General features: G+C 41.8%; 1 protein-coding gene across 5 annotated transcripts in view; it reads right to left on the reverse strand.

Annotated features, from left to right (window-relative positions):
- The window catches only part of FYN (FYN proto-oncogene, Src family tyrosine kinase), a 139,246-nt gene that overhangs the window by 50,671 nt on the left and 62,665 nt on the right, over positions 1-25,910 (reverse strand). For 3 of the 5 annotated variants that reach the window (XM_066315266.1, XM_066315265.1, XM_066315269.1), the window contains exon 3: positions 3,032-3,160. The exons of the other annotated variants lie outside the window; for them this stretch is intronic. The gene's annotated coding sequence lies outside the window, so the exon portion shown is untranslated. The remainder of the gene's footprint in view (positions 1-3,031; positions 3,161-25,910) is intronic. 5 annotated transcript variants of the gene reach the window in all.

The raw sequence follows: 25,910 nt of genomic DNA on the forward strand, positions 1-25,910 counted from the left end.
ATGGGGTTCAGTTTCTCCACAGCATTCCAAGCCCTGCTGTGTGTGCTTTAGCTTTGTGACCAAAACAACGTTGATAACTCGCCCGTGTTTAAGTTCTTGCTGAGCAGTGCTCCCAAAGCCTCAAGACCCTCTTCCTTTCTCACTCTGCCACTGTAGCAAGAAGGCAGGGGGAGGTCTGGGAAGGGACAGAGCTAGGAAAGCTGAACCCAGCTGACCAAAGGTATATTCTACACCCTCAGTACGTGAGGAAGAATCCACAGAGGTTTCTCTATTTCTCTGTATTTAAAACAAAAAGGCAAAACTGGATGGTAATCTGGAGCAGACAGGGAGGGTTTCACTGAAAATGACTGTTCTGTGATACACTTCTTGAAATACAAAACTCTTGACAATTCAGGAGATCTGGAGATCTTGTCTGGAGTTTCTCCCTGTTTCCTGGCACAAAGAGACAAAAAACTTAAGGCCACTGAAATGAACAACTGTGCTGTCCCCACAGCACAGGGAACACGTGTCAGATTTGCAGACTGTGTTGTAAAGGGAAAAGGACCTCTTGATAGGGAACAAATTGACACTCTAAGCCAGGCTGGCTGGGAGGGTCAGGTCAAATAAGCATCCACAAGCACATTCAACACAAACCATGATATCGAGGAGAGCATCAACGAAAGCAAAGGCTGTGAGAAGATGACCCTTTTCAGTTGTTTATATGCTAATTACAGGATTCTGAAAAAAATGGATAAACCCTCTGCCTATAAAGTAGCAATGCAAAACAGTACTCTTGAAAAATAATAGCTATATTTAGACTATTATATTTTTAAAAGAAACAGCTGTAGCCAATTCAAAAAATCCAAATGGAAGAGGGTGGTGCCAGGCTGTATGTGTCACAAATGACATCTGAGTGACTGACAACTCGGAAATAAATAATCTTGGAGAGTTACAGGGATGATGAGCTTCTTCAACACTTATATACAAGAAGTGCAAAATCCCCTCTTGTGTTACTCTGGAGACCTTTTGTCACTAGCACAGGCCTGTACTTTCCAAAGGGCTGCAAATGACAAGTTACTAAACCCCTAAATTCAAAAAAGGATCGGCCTTGCTAACCGTGTGAAATTAAGCTCTTGCCAATTAGCTACATGAGTCATCTACAACATTGGCCTCGCAGCACCAAAGGGGGTAGGAGCAGTTCACGGCACAATCACCACAAGGTGAAGAGCTGAACTCCACCACACACAAGCTAAACCCCACAGTGGTCACACAAGCACCCACCCCACGTGCAGCAGAACCCACTCCCTTCCTGCCCCAGCCATGGGCTACAAAGGGCAGGAGCTGCAGTGCTGGCACAACAAACACAACTCACCGCTGGGTGAGCGATGTAGCTACACCTGAACTGCTTCTAAGTCATTTGGGGTCTAGCACAGGAGCCAGAGCATCCCTGCTCAAGATTTTGTCTCAGTAGAGAGGAAATGATCACCAACCAGGAGGTTACTGGTGGCTGAGACTGAAAAGGACCAACACTTCCTGTGCAAATAGCTAACATTGTCTGCAGTCAAATCCAGACCAGAATTTTATTGTAGATACATAAATTAAAATCCTAGTGCATGCTTTCTCAGAAGCAGTTTCACAAAACTAGAGCAAATGGGAGTCAAATCAGGCTGAAGGCAGAACATACAGAAAGTTGCTGATATCTGCAAACAGTTTAAGACATTTCCTAAATGCCTACAGTGTTACAACCATGGAAATGGGCTAGATAAAAATAACTCACAATGAAAAAAACCCCAACAGCTGGGTTTACCAGGGAAGTGAAAAAACATATAAAATATTATATAGAAAACTGGTCCATGAAAGCGGAAAGAGGAAGAGATAACAAGAAGTGAGAAAAAGCTAAAATAAAGATTATATAGAAGACTCAAGAAGATACTAGAAAAAATAAAGGCACATAAAATCAGAAATACATTTTAAATTTTTCTAAGCAGATTATGAAAGATGAATCCTGAACAATAAAAACTGTAGAATCATTCATAACAATATGACAGCAGCAGAAGTTATTCAGTAAATGTTTCCGGTTAGCACACAGGTAAAAGGCTGGATGATCTGTTTATGATGATGATAATGAAATAGCTTCCCACCACAGGAGCCCCTGGAGAGGGGATCTTAAGCAGCAGATAAACGATTCTGGGTGATTCAGATTAGTTGCTAGAAATAAATTTGTCTCAGAAGGTTAACAGAGGTAGACGTGGAGCTGCTACTGCATCTAAAGCAGCTCTTGGCCCCTGGGGAAGGACAAAGGACAGGAAGAAGGCTCACACTGGGCTACTATTTGAGAAGGGTAAAAAGTAATTACAGGCCAGTTGGATGAATTTCCAGTATTTTGCAGGGGATAGAACAACCAAAATCAGCGTCAATAACTTTTTTCAAAGCTCTGTAATTAAAGTCAATTAACTTGGCTTTAAGGAGAATAGATCCTGTCAAACTAATTTGATGTAATTTCTTGTAAAAATTACAAGTTCACTTGATGAAGGCAGCATTGTTAACAGTATTACAAATCTAAGTCATTTGACTTGTTCTGTAGAGTATCTTTATGAAGGCTTTGAATGTCTCCACCTGTACATGGCGAGCAGGACTCCATTGCTGGAGAGCACCATACAAGATCAGGCTAAAACCTAAACCTTATTTTATACTGAAGTCACTTTTGAGTCCACAATCATATTAGAAGTATTAAAAAGCTGATAAATTAAGGAAACCAACGTGTAACTGTAAATGGGAAACTATTAATTATCAAACAAATGGGATCCTATTCAGTTCCACGGGCATTGGTGATCATCCCTTTATTATTTAATAGCCTTATCAGTAACCTGGATTAAAATTAAGCCATTGTGGCTAGACACAACACTGGGAACAGCAGAAAACAAACCACAAAAGAACAAGCCTGACACAGAGCAACTGGGGTCTGTAGAAAGACGGGAGAAACCGGTTTAGGTGTTAATATGGCCAAGCACAAAGTCACCTGATTAGAATGAAGAAGACAGGCCATACTTACAGGATGAGAGGGAGAGAGAGGACTCTATCCTCCAGAACAGAGACTGAATATGAGACCCGGGGTCCTGGGAAGCAATCAGCTCGACATGAATTCCCCACGTGTGTCCAAAAGGGCTAATGTGAGCCTCAGCTGTACAAACAAATGAAAATCAGAAGATGAGTAGGTAGGTTATGGTGATCCTGTATTTGGCTCTTGTTCCTCTGCTCCATGAATAACAGATCAGGTTCTGTTGATCTATTTAAAAAAACCCAAACCAAACCCAAACCAAAACCTGTTGGAAAAACTGGAAGAGTGTTCAGGGAAGAGAAATTAAATAACTGAAAACACTGGGCTACAGAAGGCTTTGTTATAAACAAAAGTCTTAGAGGGAATTTTGTCCATAGTATAGCAGTATTCTTTCACTGAATAAATTTGACAGCAGCAGGCTCTGATCTAGCAAAGTTAGAAATTGCATCAGGACTGAAAATTATTCCAATCCAGACTGTAGACAGGCCAGTTTGTTCTGCTTGTTCAGCAATGATGTGTTATAGGCAATTAACCCTTTGCATCACAGGTTATGAGGTACTGCCTACCTCTGCAAAGGCAGAAAGTAACCATGCCTGATTGGAAAGGAGGCACACCCACATGGATTGGGTTAATTGATACAAGCAGCAGTTCCTCCAGGTGAGCGGAGTGGTCACTGCATCACACTGTTGCCACCAAGCTGCTTTCCTTCTTGGAGAATATTAATCCTGGCAGCCTTCCTGCTCACAGCTTACAAAACATCTCTGAGGAACCCCCAGGCTTTCAAGGATGAGGTGCCATCAAATATGGATGACATCCAATTGTCCATCTCCTGCAGGATCTGCAGGCAGCCTCTCTCTATTCCCAGCACCTGGATGCACACAAAACCTCACAGGACAAAGCTCCTCACACTGAGATGCCAAGGAAACCACTTTTAGGAAATCAATGGGTGTTGTTACAGCTCTGCCACTGAGAAAGCACCGGTGGCTCCTTGTTTCAGCAATTCACTTCATCTGCTGCATGCCATTGGGACCTTGTCCCAGGGATCTGCCTGGGATCTCATCCCAGCATCCCCTGGCCACAGAAGGTGACCTCAGAGAAACCTCAGAGAATTATGCTGTGGAAAAGAATCCTCCATACCTCACAGATATCTCTTTTCCCAAATTCACCCTTTTAGGATGAACCAGTGGACTAGCTATGCTCTTCAGGAAAACAAGTTGGATCTTTTAAGCAGAATGAATGGATATGAGCACTACTCCTGCAGGAGCCTCCTAAGTCACTCGGGACATCCACGTGTCTTCTCCTTCCCTTCCTGCACGCTGAGAGAACTGGGTGCTATCAAGAAAGCCTCTGGCTATCTGTTCCAAGGCTGGGTTTGGGCATTTTGGTTCCTGGGGACCATGTGTTCAGCTGTGGGGCCCTGGGGACCAAATTTGCTTAATCTTACCAATAACTCAGTCTGCCAATATTTAAATTTGATGTTCTTTAAGGAGCCAGTACAAGCTTTTCTGTGTGCTGTCTGTCTTTAACTGGGCCTTTGGCCAGTAAGTATTAATCCTATCAATGTGCAGGAGTGGGAAGGCTGGAAGTGTTTGATTTGTGCCAGTGGCTGGCATCATCTCATTTTAAGCTTCTGGAATGAACCCATTTATGACTGAATGCTGCAGTGTAAATTCTGCAAATAAAACAGACACAATAATCTCAATTACTTGAGCTCAGGACTAGTTCACATATGCCACTCCAGAGATTTAGAAGGCGTTATTTCATACAAACATCTAATTAAATTTAATTATGGTTTTACAGTTATTTTTATGTTCAACAGGTGGAGAAAAATGTGTTTTTCAAACTTTTGGTGTACGCTCAGTAAGTGATGCCTGCTAAAACACAGCATGCACAGCATAGTAAAATCTTGGTCATATGTTACAAACATAAAAGAAACATCCTGTCTTCAGTAAACATGTAGTACAAAGCTTCTGCAGAGTGAATCACAGCAAGAAAGTCTGGAAAAAATTTAGGGAGGAAAAAGGCCTGTCCAAGTGTAGTGTGTATGTATGTGTATGTGTACATACATTCACACACCTCCCACCCCTTTAGCTCTGCTATACCTGGCATTCCTATCAACAGTTCTCAGGACTCAAAACTGTGATTGGCAACTCTTTAGCCACTAATAGAGCAGAAGTTTAGGGAAGGCTGATCAAGGACATGGTTTCAGAGCTACTAAAAAAAGATGAATCAGAGCCTGCAAAACTACAGTTTTAATTTGCATTTTTATACTTTCTGTCCTCCTGGATGCATTTTTCCCCTTCTTCCTCTGGCACAATGGCAGCTACATCTGAGAGCATGAGGATGTTAAGCACACATGCAACTGTGTTTTTAAACCCTGTAAAGGCTTATGTCAAAAGATGTACCAAGGATCACACAGGCCAAACTCCAGAAATAGAATTTTACAGATGAAGTAACTGTGATAATTTTCCTAACCATAAATGATAAAAACTGCATAGAAGCAAAGAGCTTTACTATATGGATTTAAAGAAATCTTTTTCTGAAATATTGCAAAATAAATTGGATGCAAGGCTTTTCCTTTTATTCTAGACACACAGACACAGAATTAAATGGGAGAATGTGAAACTAACCATCCCATCTGCCTTTGTAATTCACCCAGACTAGACGCAGAAATGCTATGGAATTTAATGCAATGAACTCCAGAAGTGTCACTTTCACAAATCTCAAGAGGCATCATTGACCTGAGGCTGGCTGCAGTTTCTGCCCCAATTCCAGTTTAATGTATTCCAGTCTGACCCTCAAGCGACAGTGCTGCTGGAGAACACGCTAAGAAACAAATGCAGGCAATTGCTTTGACATAATTCTTTTGGACGCAGGCAGATCGAATGTGCTGATGTCAACAGAGACCAGAAAAGAGTTTTATCCAATCTCCTTTCCTCACTGAAGAAAACAATGAGAGGAAACAAAGCACAGCCCAAACCCCAGCCAAAGACATGCCCACCTCCCAGCAGCAATGCTGATACATGCTGTCGAAGAAAAGGAGAACCAAGATAAATGTTTCTAAACGTTTACAAAATGTAAATGCATACACAGCATTTCATTTATAGCTTAAATTTATATGACTTGTCTATATAATTGGCTCTTTGCACATAAGATGCACGAAACATCTGTCCTGTAGAAGATATTAATTTAAAACCCCAGGAACAGCCTAATGCAGTCCTTTATGGCCACAATCAAAAGAGTTTCTAGCATAGTTCCTTCAACTTAATGTAAACCACTCTTCTTCCCTTTCTCACATGCTTCTAAAATTTAGGGGGTTGCATGGATCTGCTTTCAATATAATTGTCAAGACTACACCTTCCTGCCTTGCCACTCACTTAAATATCCAAGCTCTAGCATGCTCTGAGACTGCATAATTTGAAGCCAGAGAACACTGAGGCAACACTGACTTTTTCTGCACAGGGACAGCAAGAAGAGAAGCCGGGAATATTTTTTTCCATGGGAAAGACGAATCATGGTAGGAAATCTGATCAAGGATGCCACAATGTCTATCCTGAGAATAAAAGACTAAGCTAAAGATTTTTTTATCCACCTGGTGGTGTTGCTCCTGAAATGAGCAAAATGAGTAAAAAAGAAGAAGACCCACACATGAATGACACAGTTTTTCAGAACTCACCAGGGAAAATACCAGGGTTGAATGTAGCTGGTCCCTCAACTTTATACAATAAAAAGCAAACAAAAAAGCAGATCCCAAGCTCACTTCCTCCTCTCTCTTTTACTTCCTCTCTTAAGAAAGGCTTCCAGCTCTGCTATTTACAGTTTTTCTTTTCTCCCAGTCCTCCAGCTCCTCCCTCATCAGTCCATACAGAAAGATTGTCTGCAATGGTATAACACAAAAACCAGATGAGATATTTAAGGCTTCCCCTTTCTGTGTGCCTGGAGAGTTTCCAGGAAGAGAAAGTCTTGTGAGGATTCTCACTTTGCTCTTTGCAGCTACTTGTGTGGGTCACTCTACCACAATAAAAGCCTGCATCTGTTATCTGACCACAACTGAGAGACAGATAAAGATTACCATTTTTAATGTCCGTAGGAAGTGTGGTTTGAGAGAAGAGTGATCATGTGTAACAGCCACTGAAGCTACTCAATGTGGAGCATTAAACCACCCCTACACAAAGTAAAAGCACACTTTTGTCCTTTGTCTACTGCCCTTTATGTGACCTGCCCCTAGAATGTGGCCACAAGTTGTGGTCCACAGTTTGGCTGAGCATCAGAAGCCACAGAATCTTTTACTCTATGTTAGAACCTACATAAGCATCACAAGGGTTAGGCAATAAGGGTTTTAAGGCCACCAATCATCAGGAATTATAACAATTTAGTAATAAAATCATGGACTGGTTTGGATTGGAAGGGACCTTAAAGACCATCTTGTTCCAACCTCTTGCCATGAGCAGGGACACCTTTCACTAGATCAGGTTACTCAAAACCCCACCTATCCTTGCCTTGAACACTTGCAGGGATCGGGCATCCACAACTTCTCTGGGCAACCTGTTTCAGTGCCTCACCACCCTCACAGTAGGAAATTTCTTCCTCATATCTCATCTAAGTCTATCTTGGTCAAGATCTTTATTAATGGCATAGGCAGTGAGATCGAGCACACCCTCAGCAAGCTTGTGGATGACACCAGGCTGAGTGGAGCCATCGACACACTGGAGGGAAGGGATGTCATCCAGAGGGACTTTGACAGGCTTGGCAGGTGTGTCAGTGCAAACCATGTGAAATTCAACAAGGCCAAGTGCAAGGTCCTGCACCTGGGTCAGGGCAATCACCAGCATCTGTACAGACTGGGGGATGAAGGAACTGAAAGAAGGCCTGTGGAGAAGTACTTATGGGTACAAGTGGATGAGAAATTGGATATGAGCTGGCAACGTGTGACTCCAGCCCAGAAAGCCAGCTGAATCCTGGGCTGCATCAAAAGCAGTGTGGCCAGCGTGTCAAGGGAGGTGATTCTGTCCATTTACTCCGCTCTTGTGAGATCCCATCAGGAGTTCTGCACCTAGCTCCACAATCTCCAGCACCAGACCTTGAACTCGTTGGAACAGGTCCAAAGGAGGGACATGAAGATGACCAGAGGGACTGAACATCTCTCCTATGTAGACAGGCTGAGAGTTGGGGCTGTTCAGCATGGAGAATACTCCAGGAAGACCTTAGAACAGTCTTAAAGGAGGCTTATAAGAAACATGAAGAGAAGCTCTTTACCAGGACCTGTAGTGACTTTTTTTTAAACCTCAGTTTTCAACTGAAAAAGGGTAGATTTAAACTGGATATGGGAAGAAATGTTTTACAATGAGGGTGGCAAGACACTGGCACAGACCTCCTAAAGAAGTTGCAGGTGTCCCATTGCTGGAAATGTTTAATGTCAGATTGGATGGGACTTTGAGTAACCTGGTCTAGTGGCAGGTGTCCCTGTGCAGGGCAAGAGTGTTTGAGTAGATGAACTTTAAAAGTTCTTCTAATGCAAACAATTCCTTGAATGGTGATTCTGTTACTGAATTGGATTCTCACCTCTGTGATTCCTCTCACAAAACACATCTGGTGCCGTCCATGCAGCTGGGACTTAACGGTGATGTAAAAGAACAAAAGGAATATGAGTACAAACTCATCTCACTGTAGACAGAGATAAAGAAAGCACGCACACTCCAGGATAAAGGCACATGAAGAAGAGATTAAGTTACCCACATGGTTCTGTCTAAATGCATGCACGACACAAAACAAAAAGCAAGAACAAAATGCACTCATACCTTTACACTGCCATTTGTATGAAGAGTCAGTCTATTATTTCCTCCACATTGTAAAGCCGTGGTTGTTAGGACAATCGCAGCAGCTGCTAGGTAGTTCACCCTCACTGTCTTTTCGGAGCATGAGAGATCTGATCACCTGCAGTCTTCCAATACTTCCCTCTAAACCTGCTCCTCTGACTCCAGTTTTCAGCCACAGCAGATTATTTGTTGTTTGGCTACTGCAGGCTGTTACAATATTTTTACAAGAGGAAATGTGTGTTCCATACGTAAGAAGACTACACTTACAAGAAGTAATGCAGGAAAGTGATCTAATTTCTCTTCTGCTTCCTTCCTTCTGCAGTGTGCTGCATTGAGATGTTTGTTCCAATAGACAGATACCAGTTCAAGGCCAAGATTTTATTTACCCTCATCGTACAAAACAAGCCAGCACTTAAACTGCAACTCAAACACCTCAAAAGAAGTTGAGCTCCATTCACATTCATCTAAGTGATTTAAGGAAGTGGGCTTAAAATTTCTCTTTTCAAGGTTATTGAGCCTGTCTTATCCATGGTTGGATATTTGTATGGCTGGATATTTGTCAGTGCTATAGATTTAAAACTCCGGTGAATAAAGATCACTTTCCAAAGGTGCAAACAGCAGATCAAGCAGGAAATGGCAATTCTGAAATGAACCTCATTATTGCAGACTGTAAGGAAATGTCCATTGTGTTGCATTTAGGGAGAAGAACACAACATCTTCACTAAGCACTGCACTTAGCCATGGATGTTGCTCAGCTACCACTGCTGAACAAAGAAGTCTGAGGAACTGCTACACTTCACTTCTCTGCTTTTGGAAAACCAGTTTTTAATTTAGGAAGTCTGAGGTAGCCTTTTAAGAGAAAACTTTTAAGCATCCTCTTATTTATTACTGGGACTGACAATACATGTATATAATAAATTATGAATTGCCACATGCTATTGCCTCCTGTCTGCAAGCTAAAAGCTGGCAAGAGACTCAGTGCTGCTACAGGGCCAAATCTGCATAATTCAAGTTGTTGAATTTGGGAAGTTATGAACACCAGCAGATGCACAAGCTGACTGGTCAGTGCTGACTGCTCAATGCCAAAGTTCTTGGGAAGGGATAAACAGATGGGTCAGGAAAGGAAAGAACTGAGTTGTATTGCATAGCTGTAGAAATAACATCTGAGTTCACTTGTTCTCTATCTCCCACGCCAAAAACCATCAGACCATTAAAACTCCCCACTGTATCCTGCATTTTTTGTGATGTAACAGGACAAACTCTTTCATATTTACATGTTAGAGAGGTATTTAAAACACAAATAAAATCAAGGGATACTTCCAAAAGTTATGTTTGTTTTGTTTATGATGTCAGTCGTGTATTCTTCTGGCGAGGCAATATTGTCTCTGAAATGCAGAGACAGCTGGGCTGGAGTCTCTGCTTTTTGTTTGCATTTGGGCAGTTAACATCTTCTCCGAAGATGAAGCATGAGAAATGAAGCTCCATATTTCCTTTTGTATATATATTTTTTCAGAGCAGTTTTTCAGATGCCAGGAGCATAAATGTAAGCAAAAGGAAAGAGTCCCAGCCTTGTCAGCTTCCCAGAACTATATTTTGTATGCTGGTGCTTTTATTTTCTTGCAAGTTCAGTACTGCTTTAAAGGCAGCACCCTGGATTCCCCCTGCCCCCAGCAAATGATACATATTAGTACATCTGTTTTCTCTGTAAAGTCTTTCTGCATTCTTTGCAGGGCACAGGAAGGATGTGGGCTCCTTTTCACATTCAAATGAGGCAAATTAGCCTTTGCCCGGTTCCTTCAGTATAATGCTTATTTTACATTTAAGCGTGAGAAAAAGGGAGGAAATAAACCCAAATATGTTAGGTGGGTTACATGTTCCATTTTGGTGCAAGCCTCCACCGAGCCTTGTTTTGTGAACTGCTTTCCACAGGACATGATTTCAGGATGATAGTTAATTTAGTTCAATAATGTAATTATGTAAAATGACCAAACAGTCTGCACAAACAAATAGCTGCCACAGACACATTAAACACAAGAAAAAGCTAAAAACGCCAACCTGAATTGGCAGGGTTCAGGCAATCCAGGGCTGACCAGCTTGAAAGCAGCACTGCAGGAGGAAATCTGAGTGTTCCAGTAGAAACTAAGTTGAACATGATCCAGCAATGCTCCCTTATGGCAAAGGTGGCCATCAGCCTCCTGACTTGCACCAGAAAAAGCACATCCAGCAGGTTGAGAAATACGATCCTTCCCCTGTATTCAGCACTGGTAAGACATGACTGGACTGCTGGATTCAGCTTAGGGATCCCTGAAAATTTGGGGCTTCCTTGTACAGAAGAGATATTAACTTATTTGAGCAGATCCAGTAAAAGGGCCACAAAGTTGGTTGAGGGTTTAGAGCATCCATCCTACAAGGAAAGGCTGAGAGAGCTGGGACTCTTCAGCCTGGAAAAGAAGGCTCAGGACAATCTTATTAACGTGTATGAATACCTCATGGGAGGCAGCAGATGAGACAAGGCAAGACCTTGCAGTGGTTTCCAGTGACTGGCAATGGGTACTAATTAAAGTACAGGAAATGCTCTTTAAACATGAGAAAAAAACTCTTGTACTGTGAGAGTGTTGAACACTGGCACAGGCTGCCCAGAGAGGCTGCAGAGTCTCCTTGCTGGAGATATCTCAAACCACACCTGGACATGACTCTGAGACACCAGAACGTCTAACTTTAAGTTGGCCCTGGATTGAGCAGAGGGTTGGAGCGGATGATTTCCAGATGCCCTTTCTAACTGCAGCAGTTTGTGATTCTGTCAGGTCATATGAAGACTTGCTGCACTTATAGAAATTCCCCTCTCACTCCTTTTACAAGATACAGACAAATGCAACAATTCAGTAAGGTAGCACATTTTGCAGGGAAAAGCTGTGGTTCAGATTCCCTCTTTTTTATGTCCCATGCTCCAATCCAAGTGGTAAAGCTAAGAGATGGGATGCCAGGAAAAACCAAACAACTGCTTGGTAAACTGTGCTTTACCTCAGACAGTTAGCACTAGGTGGAAATTCAGTACATACTCTTTGCACTACAGTGACTTCTTGCACTGTTAATGCAGTTAATGCATCCTATGCACAGCGTAACACACTCCACATACAGAGAACAGAGAATGAAGTAGTCAGGTGTTGTAAATTTATACTCAGCTTTACTGATGGAAATCTCCTCAGGCAACAAGCCCTTAGGTCTTTTGACAGTGTGCCAGGTTTGACAGGTTTTACTGAGAGACCGGGAAGAAGCTTTGACACACCTGCTAATGCATGAAGTGCTTTATCCATCTCAGTTGCCATCCTCATCCACAGTTCTGTGATGCACCAAGCTCACAGCAAGCAATGGGCTGTGTCCTTGGTCTAGAGGCTTGCAAGACCCTTGTCACAAATCCCTGTTCTGCTCACAGATTACCCCTTGAAATAAGTTACTAGCTGTTGGTCTTGGTTTTCCCCTGTTCTGACCTGAGTCACGTACAACGGACTTTTCCCTCAGCCTGTCTGAGCAGAGTCCTGCCACGGCCTTCCACCCTCTCTGTGAAGCACCAAAGCTGCCTCTGACACGGAACAGTAAGAGTTCCTACACCCTCAGAGCTGGCACTAGTTTTTAAGACACCTGGCTGCACAAAGAACACAACCAGCTACTGTTCTCACACACCTCTCCCTCCTCCAAAGCCAAAGGCATCCAGACTGATCAGTCTTGCAGCACCACTACGTGTGTCAGCCTGAAGTTCCCTTCACCTTCCATCTCTCTCCTTAAAACAGCAGCACAAAGCTCCAACTCAGAGACCTGAGGTAAAAGGTAATCCAGTCTAGATTTAGATCCAGACTTCCCCCAAAGTGTGAGCAGTGTCAGGCTCTAGCTACCCTCAAGCAGTAGGAGCAAAAAGGCTGCTCAGTTGGACACTGATGACTTTAACACTGGTTTACTTAAAAGTGTTGTGCCAAAGAGGTAAGTGGAGGGCCCTGAATAATTCAGAAAGATCTCAGAAACAGTGCAAGTGAAATATACTTTAGGCATCCTAGGAACCATCAGTTTCTCTCTACTGAGGCATACATAGCACTTTTAATCCATAATTTCCATTTTAGCCTGTTAAAATAATGAGATTTATTATTCCTGTCACATGTCCTTTCTGAAGATGCTGGGAGGGTGTGGGAGAGGTAAGAGAAAATTAGTTATCAGTCACCACTTGCCAAGAGTAGATTAAGCACTCAAGAGTTATATGTTCATGTATAAATGACTCAAGGGAGTTTCATTTATTCCTTTTCTCCTAGCTTATATTTTTTCTTCTGTCCTGCAGCCCTTTTTCCCACTGCTTTCAGTCACCACCTGCCTGCAGCGGACAAGTTGGATAGTAGCAAACAATTCTGAATTTTCCCCCCCTTTCATCATGAGAATTCATTTGGATTCTCTTTCCCAGACCTCAGAGCATGCCTGATTCCTGGGAGCAGAAGAGAGAACAAGAATAGAGTTAATCTTCAGCAACGTGATAAAAATCACTCTCTCACACAGACAACTGGAGAGGGATTTCAACAGAGCTGGTGTGCCAAGCACCTGATAGCAAAACCTGAAACTGTTGCCAACCCACACCTTCCTGCTCACAGACACAGCTCGCTCAGTCTCTCCCCAGTACTCCCACTCCTCTACCAAAATCGAAGTCACTACTGAACAAACCCTCTCGCCAAAATGAGAGGCCACTCTTCCTGTAACAAAGACACAAGCATGGCTGCATTACAGGCGGGGTCACCTCATCTCTTTGGTTTTTTTTTAATTGAAAAAATAGTTGTGAAAAGCACATTATATAATCAGATTGGAGAGATGGCATAGGAGGACAGGACACAGGGGATTTCATGGCTTTGGTGCAATCTAAGAAGCCAGCAAGGAGCAGGCAGGTGAGCCGAGCAGCTGGGAAGGGAGGGGAGGAGGGGGCAGCAGGAGATGTGGAAAGGGCTACCAGCAGCTTGCTCTCCCAAAGCCAGAGTGCCAGCTGGAAGCTACATGTTGCTGGTTGCGTGTGGGCTGTGAGTATAACAGAGGAGATGAGCCTTTAGGGGAGGAGCTGTCTGATAAATCATTAATGAATGAAAATATGAAGTAATCAGTCTGCCTGGGAGGCAGAATCATCTAATGATGAGGATGATGGACTAGGAAGCAGGAGATGAGGTTCCCATCTCATCCGCAAGACCACTGGGACACGAGCTCCTTTTGCTGTGAGTGAGAATATACAACTGCTTTCTTACACTGAAGGGCTTCTCTCTTAAAATCAACACAACCCCCCTACAATCTAGGTGATAATAAAATTTACAGTATCCTTTGTGAAAACTGCACCCCCAGCTTCTCTTTTGTTGCAGGCAGTGCACAAAGAACCAATATTCCTTCTCAGAGATGGTCTTCACTAAATCAGATTTTTTTCAAAGCAATAACAAACCCAAGACCTTTCAGCAGCACCAGTGGCATTTAATTTTAAATCGATTAACTACACACACAGTACTAATTACCCATGGGTGGGTTTTCTTTCTTTTCAGCAATCAGACTCCTGGCTGATAATGTAATGGTATGTCTCTGTGTGAACAGGGACATTCTGCTTTCTCTGTGCTCTCTGAAACGAAGAGGAAAATCCTTGAGAAATTATGTTTAAAGGGGCATTTGTGTTTATGGGGATAGCTGCAGGGCTACCAGACACATGCAGCCAGAAAGTGATGAGGTTAATAGGGGAAGGGGCAGAAGGTTAGCACAGCTTCTTTTGCACAAAGACCTAGCAGAACATGTCATGCTGCACAAAATCAATACAGTCCTTGCATGAAAAAGAAATTGTCCAGTTTGTACAGTTCTCAGGCTTATTTGGAAAGATGCTTACAAAGGTGATTCTTGATTTTTATGAAATCTTGAACTGCTCTCTTTCCTCTGTCTTAAGATCCCTGAACATTCAAGGGTACTGTTTTAAATAGTATTATTCTAAAACAAACACAGGGATATTATTTTAAAATAAACACCAAAGACACACATGGCACAAATTGACACCGCCTAATGTTGGCACATTTGTGGGGTAAGAGGTGCAAGGGATTTATTGTCCAATGTACTTAAAATGTGATTTTCCAGAGTGAATAGATTGCAGAAGAGACCATAAACTGAAGACACATATGGCCATGACAGAGACTATGTTTATAGAAACTCAAACAAGCATCTGAGCAGATCTGTGGTTTTTAGCTACATACCTATTTGTGGTGTTGAAGTCCAGGTTAATTATTCTGCCAAACATCGCTGAGCCACAACAAATCTATTACAGGTTATGGAAGAACCTGCTCAGGCAATTTTACAAGGAAATTGCCTGTGCCTAATCTAATTGCTAAGAAGTAGCTAAAATTACATTAGTCCTGGAAAGACTAAGAAAGAAACAGGAAGCTCCAAAAGGTTCAAGAGGCATCACAAGGCTGTTCCTGTAAATCACAGCACTGCAGATTTGAGGATGAGATCCCTAGAGAGACTCCCAGTCACAGTCAGACACTGTTTTTCACCCAGAATAAACATAACACAGGTGAGATGACTTACAGCACATAAACGTATGACTTCTCACATACTTAAGCCTCCTTCTGGTTACTGAATACATTTACATAATAAGTGAGGTTTGGAAATTACCCACTGATGAGATAATACAGATTTAAATGATCTGCAGCTCAGTTTCTACTACTTGGAAGCTTTATCAGCCCTTGCAAAAGATTTAACTGGGCTACATTGAAGAATCCTATTCCCCAAGATTTTGTTTAATCATAAGATAAGCAACACCTATAAAATTTATCAAATTAATTAGGATGGCTTAGATGTTTCCAGACTCTTTCAGGGTACTAGCATGCAATATCAGAAGGAATGATTTCTGTAGGTTACAGAAAATTTAATTGGAGGTTGCTGGACATGTCAAGCAAGCTACTTGTCAAGCTTGTTAACACAGTAAATGTGTCATTACCTGCCACATAATCACAGAAATACCTTTGGAGAGTCACTTACTAGTTTATGTTTTGCCAAACTAACCAAGAACAGATTTCTGACAGCACTAACAGCTACTTTGACACTTTGCATGAACCACCAGGATTTCAAGTGGCATATAGCCTGTTGTTTTGCTCATGTGTTCTGGGTTAAAAATAAAAGGAAAAAAAAATAAATTCAAAAATCAGCTCCCTTCACACTCCCCCATCCCACTGACACAGAAGAGCCTAGGGCAGATGACCTGGACTCAAACTGGTTAAATACAAGAAAGGGCAAGTTGTGAGCAGACAAAGTGAGCTCCAAGGGCATTTCTCTGAGACTCACAGTTTTCTGGTACTTCAACCCTGGCCTGCAGAGCATATTAAATTTGATGCTCTCAATGTCCACTATCATTAGAGATCTGTCCATCAAAAACCAGATTTCTATGAGAGCTGGTTAAAAATCTGAAGAAAAAATACAACTAATTGCCAGCTGTGCCTAGGGTATCTTTTTCCTCCACCTTGTAACAGGAAAATGGTTTTATATTTTTATTGGGTTTTTTTTACCTGTATTTTAGTTAGTTTGTTTGTTTCATTTTTCTTTTCTTGTGTTAAATAGTTAAGGATAGTTCTTGTCTGGGTGACAAATAGAAGCATCTCCAACCCAGTGGAGCCTAAAGCCACACCATAAAGCTCCTGGAACTTATCCCAGACATAAGAGACTCAAAAGAGCATAGCAAGACATTGACTACATTCATGAGTAGCTTCAAAAAGAGGAGAAATACTCTTGGCAAAAAAAAAATACCCTGAGAATTGCTGGTTCCAGTGGAAGGAGAAAAGTGCTGATAACTTGACACAAAAATTCTTCACACAGCAGCACTCTTACAGCTCCTGCTAAAGCAGGATGGTGGCCTGGAATGGTACTCGACTCTCACAGTATTAAGTAAGAGTTTTCTTAGAGAAGAAGAAGTGGTTAAAAGCGCCAGCTTAGGAACTTGTTATTTCTTTAATCAGAAGCACAACTGGGAAAATACTTCATACAGTAATAGAAACTATTGATGTTAACAGAAATATTTCAATTAGAAGACGCCTGCAACACAAATGACTTTCAGTGCTGACTCAAACATGTACCTCAAAACAAACCCCATCATTTTCTTTTGATTTCTGTAAACTTAGAAGTGCTGTAAAAGGGGCCTTGCAACACCAGAGTAACAGTCTGTGTTTCCCATAAAATTTAAAATTTACGTCTCACATACATTCACCCAAATCACACATGCAGAAAAGTATGGATAAAAGCAGATGCACGTTACAGGACTTTAACTGGATGGTAAAGCAAACTAACAAAACTGATGAGAACATGAGCTCTTCTCAAAGACCACTGGCTGTGCACAGCAAGCAGCTCAAGTGCTTCCCCCCTCTGCCTGGAAACGGAGCTCCTTCCTCAGAGCTCTTCCCAACATCCATCCACCTTCTCAAGTGTTTTCAAGCTGGGCAGCTTTTGGCCTGCTATGTAACACACAGTCCCTTTGCACACTGCTGCAAGAGACATTAAATGAAGGGTGCTACACCTTTTGCTGAGCACAGACAGCATGAACTGCTCAGAGCACGGCAAGAACTGCAGTTCTATTGCTGACAGCAGCCAATGGCATATCCCACGTGCATGACCAGACAAGGAACTGTGTCTGGACACCACCTACACCACATGTGCAGGGTGACACAGACAGGGAAGGCACATGCTGCATTAACACAGAAATGGTGAATATGTAAGTATTGACACAGAAGAATTCTGTTTTACACTAGTAATGTAGCTTGTGTCTTCAGCATGCTCTTATTTCCTTGAGGGGAGCAAAAGGCTGTTGCAAACGGCCTCATAGTTCAACACAAGCTTTCCTTCTGCTTTGTCAGCTTTGATTAGTGCTCTCTGTCTCTCATCTGGAACACTTGGCTTATAAACAGTCTAATCTAAAAAAGAAAATGAAGTAATATATTGTAGTTTACAACTGTGCCTGATAATTCCCCAACACTATGTAATGACACACAGGAAAACCAGTAGTTAAACTCAAACTAAGCCTCCCTGTGTAATTATAGTCAGTTAGAGGGCAAAACTTAAGAGAAAAGGCATTTAAAAAAGCAAATGGAACGATCTTGGGCTTCTACAAAAGCATTTAGCAGATACCAAAATGGTCATAATGGGTATCTTAAAAATAGGATAGTGGACATTGCACTCTCTTCCCTGCCAAAAAATATGCCCCTTCACTTCTATACAAATTTGTTTCCCTGTGTTTTGACACATTTGGCATAATGACCATGGTAGAAAACAATGAAGGTCTACAGTATCTAACAGCTGTCAGTCCCTGCCTTCTATATGTCTAAGCATGTATTTTGAGCTACCCTGCTCTATAGATAGAGCAAAATTCCCTGTAACAGATCTTTCATCAGCCTCTGCTTGACAAGAATAAAGACATGTAGTGGCCTAAATATTTCTCATCAAAGGATGTAGATGGAAGGAAATAGGGAAAAAGGGGATTATGTTTGATAGTAAATGGCATGCAGAGAGACACTAATTCCCTAATATTGAGGAATTAGCAGAGGAGGAAAACACAGACAAAAACTCTTAAGTGTCACGCACAAGCAACAAATAATCACGGAAAAGGAGGACTTCCCCAGACTGATGATTCTGTCCATTTACAGCTAACCAGACTCAGCACCCCTCAGTAACAGATGCTGGTGACTGATGCAATCACTAGCTTAAAGCATACTGTACTTCAATTTGGTGTAAGTGCCCACTGAAGAAAAAGACAAACTTTTAACTTTTGATAAGCAGCAAAAGAGGACAAGAGATGATCCCAAATCCTGTTTCCATAGTGTACAACCGAAGTTTTTTTTCGCATAGTCTTCTTTCTGTGTAGCATCTAAACTGCATGAATGGGAATGTTTGTTAACCAGGGATCAAAGTAGTTAACATTTCAGATCTTATTTAATATCTATGTCTATTTTTAGCTAATAATTTTACAAAGAATCTAAAATGTCTTGTGCTATTTTTATCCTTCTGCCTGTAAAGTCACTACCTTTAGTTATCATGATTTTGCATAAAACAAAACACAAGGTAAGAAATGCAGTTTGATTAAATAACAGCACAAAACTTATGGCAGTACATCAATGCTACCTGAAATCAGAGAACCACATCATCACACAGAACTAGGTTGGAAAAGATCTCTGAGATTGTTGAGTCCAACCTACGGACCAAACACCACCATTTCAACCAGACCATGCCACTAAGTATCACATCCAGTCTTTCCTTAAACACTATCAGGGATGGTGACTCCAGCCCATTCCACTGCCCAGTCATCCTTTCTGGGAAGAAATTCATCCTAATGTCCAACCTAAAGCTCCCCTGGTGCAGCTTAAGGCTATGTCCTCTCATCCTATGGTTTGTTGCCTGGAAGAAGAGGCTAACCCTACCTGACTGTAGCCTCCTTTCAGGTGGTTCTGGAGAGTGATAAGGTTCCCTTTAAGCCTTCTTTTCTCCAGGCTGAACAACCCCAGCTCCCTCAGCTGCTCCTTCTGTGAGAGGTGTTCCACACCTTACTGTCACTATCCTCAACTCTACACAGCTAAAAGCTCCCTAATATCCAAAGTCTCCTCTCCTTCCTTTCCTGTCCCTTCTGAAGAACTTGTAGCCATCCATCGCAGAACTCCAGCCATGCAAGCCACCCCACCCTGCTTCCATGATGTCATAGCTTTCCTGGAAGACTATTACAGGATTCAACACCACCTTGTAAGATTAGGAAGACTAGTGCTCAGCACTCAGCACAGCATTCAAAACCCTAGCAGAATGAGATAGATTTTATATTTTTCACTACTGCTGTTGCACAACACGATCAAGGATGCACACAATATTCAAGGATTTTCAAGCTTTTGCCAGAGGGAAAACTTCAATGCAGACTTCTTCCTGTCTTGTAATACTAAACGGGCTGGGCAGGAGTGACATTTACACAGCTGAACCTTTTATTATTTTCTCTTCTTAAAAACAATAGCAGCAATATGACTTTCTATGTTAGGCAGACTCCTTTAGGTGGGTGCTGAAAGGTATAAAGGTCACCAGGACAAAATGCTATTTATGAGAAGGCTGTATAAACCTCTGTTAGCTCTGAGGTTTTCAGAGCTAACACGGACACAAACCTGTCATGAATTTAAGCTCACTGGATGTTTTCTAAAAATCACCACCAGTGAATTCCTTGCTATGTCTTGGGAAGAGCTGACTATTCCAGACCAGTGGAGGCTGCAGAGGATCCCCTGGAGCCCATAAATGTTGTTTCCCATTGCTAGCAGGGCAGCTGCAGAATGACGTGGAGCAATCCATAAAACAGAGCTTTCCACCTCAGCTAATGGAATGAGACACCTCAAGCAGTAACCTCCCCCATCACCAAGCATTGGCTTTCAGGAACCACCCATCTTAATTTTTATTTTGGAATGGGTATTGTGATACAGCACTGCAGGCATTCTTGAGATTCACATTAATGCATCATCTTTACACTAGTTTCTGTTCTTGATTTTTCTGGGTTGCATCCAAGGCTTTATCTTTGAGCTTAGCAGAATGATAATATAAATAACTCAATGTCCAAAAATATTCAGCTTTGGTAATCTGCAATGAGATCTCTCCTCCTCTTCCTGGTCTTTTATATGCAGTTTCATCACGTTTGTGTCAGATGAGCATTTAAATGAGAGGGAGATGTAATGAGAGATGAAGACCTAGAGCAGTGTGCTTATGCTATGAGGTGGAAACAGACACACTTGCACCTGGAGATCCATACTGAACACTTATTGAAGACATCACTTGCCTATACACAATGTATTTAGTGCCCAACATAAAGCTTCACAAATAGCACAGAGAAATCCCCTAAACAAATTCCATAATAATAACATCCTGATACCACAGCATCCTGTATCACACATACATGCATTCTGTCCTGCACTTAGTTTCAGCAACCTCCACTGAGCCTGGCTGATAAAATAATCTCCCAAATGACTGTAACTCTAAAATCTGTTAAATCCATGACGTATTGATGAGGCAGAATTAATGTCAAGAAAATTACTTTAACCATCTCCCTCCTCTCGTATTTCATTAAAGAAACTATAGAAGAAAAGCAGTGCTGTGGCTTGGACTGCAAAATACAGCACACTTAGGTCAGGAAAATCTACATCTGTCCACATGCCTTAAATTCTACCTACAGATCTATTTGTCATTACAACACTTATTCCTTTAGTAAGAGTAATACCCACAGAAATGGCCTTACTTGATGCCCAGAGATCATGCTCTCCTTTCTTTTTATTCCCAGCTACGATCTGTGTCTTGCACACAGCATTATCAGGCTTTCTCTACAGTGCTCCTCACTCCCTACGCTGTGGGGCTCATTAGCTGTGGGTTGAGAGCATTACCTACTAAGACCCTGTTGCTGCCTGATTATAAACTTGGCACAAACAGACCCAAGTTTGGCAATATTCTCTATGCTGGGTGTCTGCTGGGAAGTTTTTCTTCCCCCTTGCTTTGTTGCTGTTTTGGATTTTTGGCATGACGTCAGCCAAAATTTTTCAAGCTAATTCTGAAGCAAGGCATGGGAAACTGGAGTGATTTATTCATGTGAAAAGCTTCTGGCCGCTCCTTGAACAACTCAAGAGGTTTTGTGATTTGGACCATAAACTTGCAAGGTGCCAAGGCAAAATCTTTGTGTTTTGATCTCTGCAGAAAACTCCCAAACATGACTAAATTACCAACCTCTTAAAAAATAAACCTTAATTTGCATGAGCTCACTAAGGAGGTGATGCTTCCTAGCAACTACATTCCCTGGAGATCCCACCTACAATGATCCAGGATCCCACGACCAGTTGGGTGGCACCTGCCTGCCTAAAGCTGCAGCTACACTGTAAGTGAACAGAGCTGGTCATGAGAGCAGCTGCAAGGCTGCTCCATACCTAATTCTGAGCTCCTACAGGGTGGGACGCCCCTCTGTCAGGCATGTGTTTGTATCCAGCTCTCTTTGCAGGGGAGGAAACAGAACATGAGGTGTGAAACACTTCCTTGCAATGGAACAAGAGCTTTTGTATCAACTGCACTAATGCACACACAGAAAAGAGCAACACTGATGTAACACTACCTAAAGCAAGATTTGAATTTTTCAAAATGTAATGTTTTTCTTTCAGCAGTGCAACTGGAACGTTTATTATCTAGATTAAAAAAACCACAACTAATTTAGCACTTGCTAAACCCTACCATGGAGATTCAAGCTGCTGTCACATCATGACCCACTGCAAACATCTTTGCCACTGAGCCAGCCAAGAGAGCTGGGAAATACAGCAGTGTGAAATGCTCTGTTGCATCTGCTGTTTTAACTGTCCTTCCTTATTTCTTCTTTAGTGGCTACAGTGGGAGAGACATCCACATACATGGCCCACAGATCAACTCTTTTTTGCTGAGTAATTCCAACAACTGGATCACCTCAAACTTTGTGGAAGGGCAGGGGGGAGGAAGGGAAAAAAAACTATATTAAATAAATTAACAGTGAAATGTAGGAAAGTTACAGAGACAGACACAAAGGTGTCTTCTGCAGGAGACTGGAACGTAACCTTGCTGTGTAGGGTTATCTGATTTAATAAACTGAACACAAGTATAACAATGCTTCATAGAGAGACGACTAAATCCAATCTGGTTGGGACTGGACACCTGCAGTTCTGGGCAGGGGACAAACCACCTTCCTTATGAATCTTATGGACAAGATTTAACATTTGCTACACTCAGCAGCATCAACATTCACATCTTCTGAATGGATTAGACTGGAAAAAAAAGAAACAGACTAAAATTGAAGGAATTACAAGCACAGCATTGCAAATCTTGCTAAGCTCCAAATATATCAAAATGTTCAAGCATTTCCCACATTTCCTTCCTAAGGAGAAAGATAATCTTCAACCTGTAGGAAGAGATAATGAAGATGTGCAATAGAAGAACACTATGAGACACATCAGTGCCCAAATGAATGACTTCAGAAGACTAAAAGCTGCCAGAAATAGGACCAAAGCACACCAGGTCAGCCCTAATTACAGAGAATAGCTGATGACTCGGGCAAATCCTCTTGTGGGTATGGCAGAGTACAGGTAATAAAGCAAAAGTCCCAGTAGGTTATTTTTGTAGTGAGAACACAGATAATACATAGTTGCTCTGTAACACTTTCTGTCAGAAACCTGACATGTGTGAAGAATTACCAAAAGAAATGCAATAGCATTTTTGGTAGACATCAGGGATATAAATTATTGTACCATACAAATTGGACACCCAGGAATGCAGAGGGCATCACAGTCTTTCTAAAGGCAAATAAATTTACTATGTGATATAATTTCTTAAAATCAAAGCAGCCATTACCTGCATTTTTTTTTTAATAAAGAGAGAAGAAAAACCTGACTGTTCTAGTAGGGAAAAAAACCCCTAAAATAGTAGATGAGTTTATTAGCAGAAATCCAAATTTTCCTTGATATATCTGAGCTACTGATATAACAACTGAATCCATTGTTTAAGATGTGCAGTTGCTTCTAGTCTATGGAGAGGCATGCAAATAGAAGCAAAGCATCTCAGATTTCACCTGAAACATCAAAAAGCACTCAACTTGGGAAGGTATCCCTGCCTAAATTCAGAGGGAAAAGAGCGATGGTGTCCCAGACCCTGAGATACACATTCAATGTCAATGCCTGTTTTTGAAACATTCACAGCTTTTCTGGGAAGAGGAAATCTATAGGAAATGGACAAATGCTCAGTAGCACACCTGGCACAGGAAGATGCAGGTCAGGTTTATGGTACAGCAGTCCCTCAGTTCACTTCACAGCTTTATCCTCCCCTGATCTTGATGACTGTAACCAGCTGCAGGGACAGAACCCCAAACTGTACAGCATAAGCCATGCTTAGAAAGACAAGAAGTGTTATGAAAGGCAAGAGTTTCAAGGAGAGTGTGAACTGGCAAGGAGCAGTGTGACTGTGGGAAAAAATACAACAGAGATCACCCCAAGGTTTTCTGTCCTACATCAGTCAGGCTCCTTGTGACTCCTTGTGATGTGGAAGGGTGGCTGTTCGTGTCCGCCTTCCAATGCCGTGCTCAACGCAAACCTACAGTGCCACACGAATATCTGCTCTGACATCCACAAGGCTGCTTTACAGAAATCTCATCAAATGAAGGGTCTTCTCACACTGTCATCAGCTTAGCTGAGGGAGTTTTAAATTCAGCCAAGATTCCCCTCCCAGCATTCAAATATATGTCTCTAATCAGCTCTTAAATCCATTATGAATTTTTGATCTAGAGGCTGCATGACCTTTTTTAAGACTTTGATACAAGATGAATAAATAACTACTGAGCCTCTGAGCTATGTCAAGATAAATTCAAAACGTCCTCTTGATGTCCAGTACTTCTTGGATTCAGTAGGTTAGGGACAGAGGCTGGGCAAAACTGCTCCCTTGTCTTACATTTTCTGCAATTATTTTTAAACTCTCTGGAAATTTGTAATGCCATAGGCAAACATACAGTGGGGTCAGAGATATTTCAGAGATCCTTATATATGTGAAACTCAAGCTCCTTGATTGTTCTACCTCAAAATAACATGTTGCAAATGGTTTGAAGTGGGAAGAGTGAAAAGAACAGCTGTGAAAACAAACAGAATTTGCACTGTTTATGTATTTTAAAACAAATTTTAGAGCAAAGTCCTGGAGCACAAACCCAGCTCCAGACTGACTTGAAAAAAATTCCAGGGTGTTTACAACCCAGCAGTGAGAAGTGCCTCTTTTCAGTGACTTAACATCACTCTAAGCAGGTGAGGAAAGCTGGCAGTTTTCAGGTGCATTAATTTGTCAGCTCTTCCACATTTCAAAATTCAACCAAGTCAAGCAGACCTGTTCTTTGAGTCTGAACATCAGCTGCGGCTTGAGAAACATTGCCCATTTAGAACATTTGTGAACCAGATTGTGGTCTGTTTTTTTTTCCCCACTAGCAAGTTTACTGCATCTGCATGACAACCACATTTCTGTGGAGCCACATGAGGCAACTTTCCTGATTTTGAGGTCTTTTTCAAGACTTCCCTCTCACAGGCAGAGAAGATGCAGAGTTTGCACTGACGGACAGCAAACAACAGCAAGAAGCAACAAGAAAGCACCTTCTTCACTCTGAGGATGGTCAGATGTAACAGATGCCCAGAAGGGCTGTCAAGTTTCCAGCCAGCTGGAATTTTGAAAATCAAGGCCCTGAGCAACCTGACCTAACAGGACCTGTTTAAAGTGGGGGTTTGGACAAGACAACAGTTTGTACAAATTTCTTGGAAATTTCGTGGCAGTTTTTTCCAGCCAGGATTTTTGCATGATTCTAAGAAGCAAGTTTTTTCTGTTGCTTTCCCCTTGCTGCACTTGAACTCTACTCTCCTATTAAGGTCAGACATGGACACTAGGCCGGCCTCAGCTGAGGCATCTTCAATGAAATTAGAACACAACCATCCGACTACTAGGTCTGCTGATAAACTTCTTTTTCCTTGGTGTTACATAGCATCACTATTTCCAAATAGTTCTCTTCTTTCACCTGTGGACTCTGTCACATCCCACACAAAGTTCAGCCAATCTGTACGGGAGGACATTGGACAACTTTTAGGATCAAACTATGAGTACTACCACCAAAAAGAGAACCAGATATAGATTTTACCCTCTTTTGTAGTTAAGTCACAAAGTTTTGTGGAAGTCACCACAAAATCTCATGGACTAATGAACTCATGCTCTGATCTGTGGCTCATCTGTGGCCCTACAACCAAATTCTAGTTAAAAACATTTGCTTGTATTTCTCATAGGCGTATAGATGCAAACTTATAACATGCACAATTGTCAGGAAAGCTGATCTGAAGACAGAAAATAATTTAAAAGAATGAGCTACAGTAGGGTTTACCCAGGTACAATTATGCAGGACTTAACATGTGTTTGGTCAGATTCTTCGTGAAATTCTGGGCTTGACTATCCTATCTTTTCCTGTTTCTAAGAGTAAATGTTCTGTAGAAGGGTAA

Source organism: Sylvia atricapilla, chromosome 3 (genome assembly GCF_009819655.1).
Source record: "Sylvia atricapilla isolate bSylAtr1 chromosome 3, bSylAtr1.pri, whole genome shotgun sequence".
NCBI classification, from domain to species: Eukaryota; Metazoa; Chordata; class Aves; order Passeriformes; family Sylviidae; genus Sylvia; species Sylvia atricapilla.